General features: G+C 42.9%; 1 long non-coding RNA gene across 1 annotated transcript in view; it reads right to left on the minus strand.

Moving 5' to 3' along the window:
* Nucleotides 1-6,294: 6,294 nt before the first annotated feature.
* Nucleotides 6,295-10,196, minus strand: part of LOC104993550 — an 8,455-nt gene continuing 4,553 nt past the window's right edge. The window contains exons 2-3 of the long non-coding RNA XR_825842.1: nucleotides 7,661-7,721; nucleotides 6,295-7,353 (exon numbers count right to left, since the gene is read on the minus strand). This is a non-coding gene — a long non-coding RNA (uncharacterized LOC104993550). The remainder of the gene's footprint in view (nucleotides 7,354-7,660; nucleotides 7,722-10,196) is intronic.

Raw genomic sequence — 10,196 nt, forward strand, 5'->3', positions numbered from 1 at the left:
CCACCTAATCTCCCACCTCTTTGGAGCAGTTTCTCAGAGCTTTCTGAGATGCTGTCTCTCAGGCTGCAGTCCTGATTTTGCCCCAAATAAAATGTAACATGCAAGTCTCACGTTGTATATTTTTTTTAAGTCAGTTGAAATTTTTGGAGATTTGAGATGGTCTGCAATTGACAGATTTCTCCTAAAGTTATCTGATCACTCTACTTTCTATTCCATTCATTCTTAGTAATTTTTAAATTTCCATCTTCTTTCTGCTTTATTCTCAGAAGCGTACTGCTGAATCAAATGCAGACTCCATGGCCATTCCCTCCCTTCTCTAAGAAGAAAGTTATTACACATTTATAACAGACCATTCTGTGAGCAAAAATACAGTTTTACAATCTCTCACTCTTTTAAGTATTTCTTCATTCTCAGAAGCATCCAAATCATTTCTTCACTGCTGCTGCCTCCTCCAGAGTTAGTTAATTCATCAAATATTTATTGAGAAAATACTATGACCCATACCATTCTAGAACCTGGGAATTCCTTCTTTGGAAAGAATGATGCTAAAGCTGAAACTCCAGTGATTTGGCCACCTCATGCGAATGGTTGACTCATTGGAAAAGACTCTGATGCTGAGAGGGATTGGAGGCAAGAGGAGAAGGGGACGACAGAGGATGAGATGGCTGGATGGCATCACTGACTCGATGGACCTGAGTCTGAATGAACTCCAGGAGTTGGTGATGGACAGGGAGGCCTGGCATGCTGCGATTCATGGGGTCACAAGGAGTCAGACATGACTGAGTGACTGAACTGAACTGAAGAGAAAACATACTCTAATCACCCCTGCCTCCGAACAGGTCATAAATTCTTTCTGTATCTATCAGAGTGTAACCGCAGGCTTATTGATTATTAACTGTTTAAACACCTAACACTTGATAACACTTTAATAATAGGGTTATTTGTGATTGTATTTACCCTTCCTTTGTTTTATGTAAGTCTCAAGGAAATTGGGGTGGTGGGTTTGGATACATATACATGGGGTATAAAAGATTTTCACAAATGCTGGTCGGGGTCCTTGGCTAAGAGCAGACTCTGCCTTGGGCCCGCCGGTGTAATAAACCGCACTCCACTATCTGCATTGTCCTTCTGAGTGAGTTTGTTTCCCAGAACGCCTGGCTATAACAGCACCTGGGCAGAGTGCAGCAGGGTAAGGGAACCCGGGAGGACTGCTCTGCCACGTGGCTCACAGTCCTGGGCTTATGGTGACGGGATTAGTTTCCAGGTTGTCTCTGGCCAATCATTCTGACTCAGGGTCCTTCCTGGTGGTATGCACATGGCTCAACCAACCAGAAGGAATCCAAAGGACAAATGGACTGGGGGTCTCCTGTCTCCTTTTGATCTTTCCCGGATTCTTCTGATTGATGGTGGCTTGTTAGTTCCATGTTCCTTACCAGGACCTCCTGTTGTAAAATAACTATGCACATGGCTACTGTGGTGCCTGACCAGGGTGGATGCTTTCAGTCAGAGATTTCCTCTAAGACGTTTGTGGAAGAAATGGAAAGGGAACATGGCAGGAGGGCTGGGAACCTGGAGCAACTAAGAGGTGTGTGAGGCTGTGACTGAAGGAAAGAGAAGTCTGAAATCACAGAGCTTTGAGCACCAGGAAAAGTGTTGTAAATTATCCTAAGTGCATTGGGAAGCCTTTGCAGGTTTTTCCTCTGGAGAGGACTTGGTCTTATTTACATTTGAAAAGATCATTCTCTCATCACCAGCCTGTGTGGCAATGCTTCCTCTTTGAGCCTGACCTCCCAGCAAGAGGTCGGAGGACTCTGAATTTGTGAGGTGTAGTTAATGCTTGCAAAGCCTTGCTCTCACAGGAGGTCAGCTGTGACCCCCTTGTCCTCCAGTCCAGCTCCGCCCAGCCACCACCTTCTGAAGATTTAGAGTTTCCAGGCCTGAATTGACTTGGGCTATTCAATGATACAAAAACCTTTCTTTCCACCTTCTTTTCCTCAGAAGTTTGATCTGATGCTGCTTCCTCTAACATCCCACTTCCTTTCTCTCTGTTCTTTTGAAGCAAGCTGACTGCTGAGCTGTGAAAGGTGAAGCCAACTGCTCACACTAACCCTGTTTCTTTTACTCCCTGTAGAACCAACACAGCAGATCACAGTACCTCCCTTTCCTTTCCTACTTACTTTTGTTTTGCCTATAAAATAAAGTCTGTCCTTTAAGTTGATTTCATTCTCCCTGAGTTTCTGATCTAAAAAATCCAACATTTCTGACCACACGTGAAATTCTGAAGCCCCCTCACCCTTCACTGTCACCCACATTCTGTTGCAGGAAGGGGGACTCTTTCCGGGGCCCAAGAGTGGGCGCTTGTCTAACACTCAGAAATGAATTGTCCAAGAAGACACTCATGCTCACAATGCAAGAGATTTTATTGGGAAGGGGCACCTGGGCAGAGTGCAGGAGGGTAAGGGAACCTAAGAGGACTACTCTGCCACATGGCTTGCAGTCTCGGGTTTATGGTGATGGAATTCGTTTCTGGGTTTTCTCTGGACGGTCATTCTGACTCAGGGTTCTTCCTAGTGGCTCATGCATCACTCTGCCAGGACAGATTACAGCAAGAAGGATGCTGGGAGGCAGAAGGGCACGTGGAGTCTCCTTTTGACCTTTCCTGAACTCTCCCAGTTAGTGATGGCTTGTTAGTTCTGTGTTCCTTACTGGGACCTCCTGTGGTAAAATAACTCACACAAATGGTTACTATGGTGACTGGCCAGGGTGGGCAGTTTCAGTGTGTTTTCCCAAACAATTCCACTGCAGAGCAAACCTATTCCCTATAGCCACAAGCATCTGAAGCAAAGATCTTTCAAAGGTTCCCCTTTTTCCTTACGTTTGTGATAATTTCCATTTTTTTTCCTCCACCACAAGCTGACAAACTGTTCACAGAGTCAGAGTCTTCTTTCTTCTGTATTTATTCAATGATGAATCTCTTTAACCTACTGGATCTCTAATCCAGACCCTGGGCTTTGAAATCCAATTAGAAACTGAGCAGGACCCTATGAAGCTCCTGGCCTTTAAAACAGTTGCTAATCAGGGAAGGGGAAGGCAGAGACAGCAAGGAACAGCCAAGAAACAGTCGTGCTGTCTTGGGTCAGGGTCCTAGTTCTGCCTTGAAGGATACATATAACAGTATTTTTGAGCTCTCTGTTGGCTTCCCTGATTGCTCAGTTGGTAAAGAATCCACCTGCAATGCAGGAGACTCCAGTTTTGTTGCAGGAGGGGGGACCCCTACCTGGGCCCGAAACTGGGCTCTTGTCTAACAATCGGAAATGAATTGTCTGAGGAGACACATGTGCTGACAAAGAGATTTTATTGGGAAAGGACACCCAGGTGGAGAGCAGTAGGGTAAGGGAACCCAGGAGAACTGCTCTGCCACGTGGCTCGCAGTCTCCAGTTTTATGGTGATGGGATTAGTTTCCGGGTGGTCTTTGGCCAATCATTCTAATTCAGAGTCTTCCCTGGTGGGGCACACATCACTCAGCCAAGATGGATGCTAGCGAGAGGGATTCTGGGAAGTGGACGGACAACCGGTGTCTCCTTTCGACCTTTCCCAAACTCTTCCTTGGTGGTGGCTTATTAGTTCCGTATTCCTTATCAGGATCCCCTGTCATAAAACAACTCATGCAAATGGTTACTATAGTACCTGGCCAGGGTGGGCGGTTTCAGTCAGTGTGCTTCCCCTAACAGTTTGATTCCTGGGTCAGGAAGATCTGCTGGAGAAGGGATAGGCTACCCACTCCAGTATTCTTGGGCTTCCCTTGTGGCTCAGCTGGTAAAGAATCCACCTGCAATGCAGGAGCCCTGGGTTGGATCTCTGGGTTGGGAAGATCCTCTGGAGAAGGGAAAGGCTACCCACTCCAGTATTCTGGCCTGGAGAATTCCATAGACAGTACAGTCCATGGGGTCGCAAAAAGTTGGACATGACCGAGTGACTTTCACTTTACTTCACTTGAGCTCTCTATAAAACTAAAACCACCAACAAATGGAATATGTTAGCATTATTCATTCTAGAAAACGTCAGAGTTTGCTAACTTCGAGAAGTTCATCCTGAGACCACCTGAAGCCAGATTTTAAAAGTGCAAGTCCTATATACCCTAATCCTTATCAGCAACTCTGCACTTGAACTATTGCTATAAAACTCCTCACCAAGTCTGCATGAGTTAGGACACACAGTTTTAAGGAGCACAAGCCCACCATGTCCCTCTTTGCCTGGAAAAGCAATAAAGCTATTCTTTTCTACTTCACCCAAAACTCTGGGTGTTAATTAACTCTGAGAGTTAATTCAGCGTTGGACTACAGAGGCCAGATTCGACTGTTCGCAGACCCTCTCTGCTGTCTTGTAAGAGGTTGTCCATTATTCTGCTCAAGCCTGAAGTCTGCTCAGCCCCACTTCCTACTGTTTGTATATTGTTCATTCACTGTCATGTCCGACTGTCTGAGACCCCGTGGATTGCAGCACTCCAGGTTTCCCTGTCCTTCACTATCTTCCTGAGTTTGCTCAAACTCATGCCATTGAGTCAGTGATACCATCCAGCCACCTCATCCTCTGTAACCCCCTTCTCCTCCTGCCCTCAATCTTTCCTTTTTCAGGGTCTTTTCCAATGAGTCGGCTCTTTGCATCAGGTGGCCAAAGTACTGGAGCTTCAGCTTCAGCATCAATCCTTCCAATTAATATTCAGGGTTGATTTCCTTTAGGACTGACTGGTTTGATCTCCTATAGATCTGATTATAGGTGTGGAACCACAAAATATAGAGCTATCAAAAGAGAAGCTTCTGTCTGTCTCCATGCTCCTGTTAGAGCTCTGAAAGAACAATCTCATCTCTTTCCCTGTGTGCTCTAAAGGAATTGAGCAATAAACATAGGACTCAGGAGGGATCACAACATCAGCCCTGTGGCTGGTGTTAGGGAAGGGAAACAGTTCCCTCGACCCTTTTAAGTTCTTCCGGCTGGTCTAAAAATTAAATTGGCATGAGACAAATTAACAGGAGAAAACCAAATTTAATTGTGTATGAATAAAGGTCCCATAAGAAAAATGAGGCACAAGGATTAGTTAGGGAATTGTGGCTTATAAGCCACTGAAAGAAGGAGAATGGGGTAGGAATTTGAGCCTTCAAAGGGGAAAAAGATATTTCACATAGAGATAGAAAAACAAATGTTTCCTATGCCATACAGAGACAGTGGGACACAATGAGGGGTTTGGTCTCCAAGCCCTGCCAAGTTCCCCCTACTGAAACAGAAGGGAAGCGGGCAGCACACAATTAAAAGAATAACATAACTTGAGGACGTGACATAAACTAATTAGAACCAAATAGGTCCAAGATAGTGGATGAGTCAACTTCCAGTAGACCTGAGCCTCAGCATACACTACTTGTAACACGTCAACAAGCTAAGGGACACACTCACCAGCATCACCATCAAAGATCAAAAAGTAGGCAGGGGCTCAATTCCTAGAAACCTCTGCCCCTTACCTGAAATAGTTGACATAATCCTCTCACTCATAAGCCTATGAGATAACCAAGCCCATGAAAACTAATCACACCATATTTCAGGCCCTTTTGCCTTCTGAGATGGCCCACACTCTGTGGAGTTTGTTTCTCTCTAAATAAATCCATTTCTTACCTATCACTTTGTTTCTCACTGAATTCTTTCTGTTCTGAGGCACAAAAGAACCTCAGCCTCAGTAAGTCCAGACACCAGGTGAGTGACTCTAATGAAAAGACCATGGGTTCAAGTGCCAATCTAAGATGATGATTTTGGCCATTTTGGCAAGTTACTAAATTTTTCAGGTTTTTCCTAAGTATAAATTAAATTTTTGTTTTATTTTCTCCTGTTAATTTGTCTAATGTCAATTTAATTCTTAGGCCAACAAAACAGCCTAGAGGCATGGAGGAAAAATTCTTCCTCCTTAACACAAATATGAAGGATAGGTTTGAATAAATAAAAGCTCAAAATGTAAGGATGAGGGACACACATAAAAGTAATCTGGGTGATAATAAACAAGAAGAAAAAATAATGGAAATTTCACATAATAAAAACTGGTGATCCTGAAGAAAAAATAGAACAAATTAAACAGAAACAACAACAAAAACGCCTTTTTCAGTTTTTAAATATTCAAATTGAAAGGATTAAAGAATTAAAGATAAATCTAATATTTAATGACCACATCCTGCTGGTGGAAGCAGAATGCTGGAAAAATTCTATTCCTGTATTCTTTAGATAATTTAATAAAACACAGTAGATGGGGTTGGTGTGCCTGTGAAAAGGAAATGAAAATATTGGCAGGACTACAGTTAAACACACTCAGTCTTTTAGGAGAAAAGTCAGCCCACTTGCTCTTAAACTATGATTAAAATTCAGTGGCTCTCTACCTCCCCTGAAAGCTGGAATTACTTGAAGAGCTTTAATAAACACTGATGTTTGGGTCCCACACCCGCCTCCCAATTCAGGTTTAATTAGCTTAGGGCATGGCTTGGTAATCCTAATGTGGAACCATGTTTAAGACCCTCTTCTCAGCACTATCCCATGTGCTGATAGAAAAAGAGTGGTGAAAGGAGAAGGAAATACACTCCCCCGGGGCACAAGGGGTCAGTGAAACATCAGAGCCAGAAACACGGGAAATGTAAGGTGTAATCCCCAGAAGGCATCTTCAGGATTAGCGAAAGGGCCTCAGGGCCATAGGTGGCATTTGGCCATAGGTGGCATTTGTCACCATGTTTTTTGTGGTTTTTTGTGGTTTTTTTTTTCACTTGAGCACCTGCCAGTTAAGGATGTTAGGACTGAAGGTCCCACCAGCACAGACACTGCTAATCTCTTCTGGCAACAGCACAAAGTCTTACATGTTCATACCTCCAATGTCTCCCACCAAACACTGGTTTTTATCAAAGCCCCCAGTGAACACAGACTGCTCCTTTCCCAGGATGATGCTGGCCTTTGCCCCCAGAGAGGTTCCCTCTTCCAGACTCCTCCTCACCATGGGCTTCCCATCCACCCGGAGCCTTGTGATCTCAGAGGCAAACTCCCAGATCATACAGAAGTGCTTTGGTGCAGGAGAACCCTCAGGAGACTTGAAAAAGATGTCAGCTCCACCCATAATACACTGTACCTGCCAGTCCCTCATTATGTTGCAGAGGAGAATCTCATTATGCTGTTTCCTTGTGGTGTAAGAGAAGAGGCTATAGTTGAAGGTCAGGTCAGTAAAGATGTGCAGGCACACGTGATGGCCTGGAGTGGTTTAGTTAAGTGTGCCATCAGTGTCACATAGGAATTATCCGACTCTTTGGGGAACACAAAGTCCTTTGTGTGCATATCTGTAGGGTGAAAAAACGAGAAGGGAAACGTCAACAGTGGAGCTTTGTTAAAAATCAAAATTCAATTGAGTAAATCTAAAGATATAATTGTCATTATTCAGTGATTCATGAACTGGGCAACATCCCATCTAGCTGATAGAAAGGAATTTCAAAGAGCTGTAGAAAATCAAAAACTGTTATAGACAGAAAAGAATAGGAAGAGAACTTTTTAGCAAAGAGTGGGTTATTTCAGTGGGCTATTTAGCAAAGACCTATGACAAGGTCAACTTCTTATGGGGGAAAAATGGCGTCTTATTGGGTAGATTACCTTATTAGAGAGGCCAGGTAATTCCAGACTGACAAGGTAAATGTCACATTCCTGGGAGAGGCTGAAATTACAATTAGAATAGTTATTGCATTTTGACTTGCTAACATGGGGCTTAACACAAGTGACTCCATTTTCAAACAGTTGCCTCTCTCTCTCTCTTTTTTTTTTTTTTTTTAACAGTTCCTCCCTTTTGATCAGCCTGAGATGTCTCCAGCTGGTATGCAGGACCAGAAGTCAAACGGAGCCTTCTGTGACTACAAGATGTGTACCTAAGGTTCAAGCCCCTGGATTTTACCTGCCATTTGGGTAGGGAGAAGGATCATGAGTCCCTTCCAAAGAGATTCAAGGGCAATCTTTTTTCTCAGTGATTCCAAATCAGAATGGGAGAAAATGGAAACATGTCTTTGGAGATTTATAGCCAAATTCATTAGGAAAATAGAAGAATTCAGGACCCAGTCCAACTTGTAGATATATAACAAAATCTCAAAGATAATCAACAGGATTACAACTTAATATCTACAAATGTGCACACGTAACTTTTTTCTCTATAATCGTTCCCATTTTTATTTTATAATCATTTTATAATCACCCCCATTTTTAAAAATCAAAGATAACCACAGTACAACTAATTTATTTGCACTAAATTTGGCCTTTGTTGTTGTTGTTGTTGTTGTTCAGTCACTAAGTCATGTCCAACTTTCTGAGACCCCATGGATTGCAGCACACCAGGCTTCCCTATCCATCACTATCTCCTGGAGTTTGCTCAAACACATGTCCACTGAGTCAGTGATGCCATCCAACCATCACATCCTCTCTCCCCTGATTCTCCTCCTGTCCTCAGTCTTTCCTGATTATTTACATAAAGGCAGCAAGGATAGTGATTGACCATGCAAGCTCTTTTGAAGACTGCTCTGTTGAAACCTTGTAAGTTAAATACCAGGCCATTTTCCCAAGGGACTTTATTGACTCCAGAGAGTAAACCTTAATTCCTTAAAACTCATGGTCATCTGAATAGCAAAAGCAATCTTGAGAAAGAACAATGGAGCTGGAGGAATCAACCTTCCTGCCTTCAGACTATACTACAAAGCTACAGCCATCAAGACAGCATGGTAGTGGCACAAAAATAGAAGTATAGATCAATGGAACAAGATAGAAAGTCCAGAGATAAATTGATGCCCCTATGGGCACCCTATCTTTGACAAAGGAGGCAAAAATATACAATGGAGAAAAGACAGTCTCTTCAATAAGTGGTGCTGGGAAAACTGGTCAGCTATGTATAAAATAATGAAATTAGAACGCTACCTACCTCTATACATAAAAAATAATCTCAAAATGGATTAAAGACTTAAATGTAATGCCAGAAACTATAAAACTATTAGAGGAAAACAGAACACTCTTTGACATAAATCACAGCAAGATCTTCTATTACCCACCTCCTAGAGTAATGGGACAGGGGAGCCTGGTGGGCTGCCGTCTATGGGGTCGCACAGAGTTGGACATGACTGAAGTGACTTAGCAGCAGTAGCAGCAGAGTAATGGAAATAAAAACAAAAATAAACAAATGGGACCTAACTTAACCCCAAAACTTGCACGATGAAGGAAACTATAAGAAAAGTGAAAAGACAATTTTTAGAGTGGGAAAAAATAATAGCAAAGGAAACAACTGACAAAGCATTAACCTTCAAAATATACTAGCAGCTCATGGAGCTCAATACCAGAAAAACAAACAACCCTGTCAAAAAGTGGGAAGATGACCTAAACAGACATTTTACCAAAGAAGACATACAAATGGCTAGGATACACATGAAAAGATATTCAACATCACTCATTATTAGTGATATGCAAATCAAAACTACAATGAGGTATCATCTCACACTGGTCAGAATGTCCATCATCAAAAAGTCTACAAACAATAAACGCTGGAGAGGATGTGGAGTAAAAAGAACCCTGTTGTTCCATTAGTGGGAATGTAAATTGATACAGCCACTATACAGAACACTATGGAGATTCCTTTAAAAACTAGGAATAAAACTACTATATGACCCCAAACTCCCACTACTGGGAGATAGCCTGCAGACACCACAGTTGAAAAAGACACATGTACCCCAATGTTCATTGCAATACTGTTTACAATAGCTAAGACATGGAAGCAACCTATATGTCCATCAACAGATGAATGGATAAAGAAGTTACAGTGCATTTACACAATGGATTATTCAGTTCAGTTCAGTTCAGTCGCTCAGTCGTGTCTGACTCTTTGCGACCCCATGAATTGCAGCACGCCAGGCCTCCCTGTCCATCACCAACTCCCGGAGTTCACCCAACACACATCCATCAGGTCGGTGATGCCATCCAGCCATCTTATCCTCTGTCGTCCCCTTTTCCTCCTGCCCCCAATCCCTCCCAGCATCAGACTCTTTTCCAGTGAGTCAACTCTTTGCATAAGGTGGCCAAAGTACTGGAGTTTCAGCTTTAGCATCATTCCTTCCAAAGAACACCCAGGACCGATCTCCTTTAGAACGGACTGGTTGGATCT

The sequence above is a fragment of the Bison bison genome, unplaced genomic scaffold, assembly GCF_000754665.1.
Source record: "Bison bison bison isolate TAMUID 2011002044 unplaced genomic scaffold, Bison_UMD1.0 scf7180017864240, whole genome shotgun sequence".
NCBI lineage: Eukaryota > Metazoa > Chordata > Mammalia > Artiodactyla > Bovidae > Bison > Bison bison.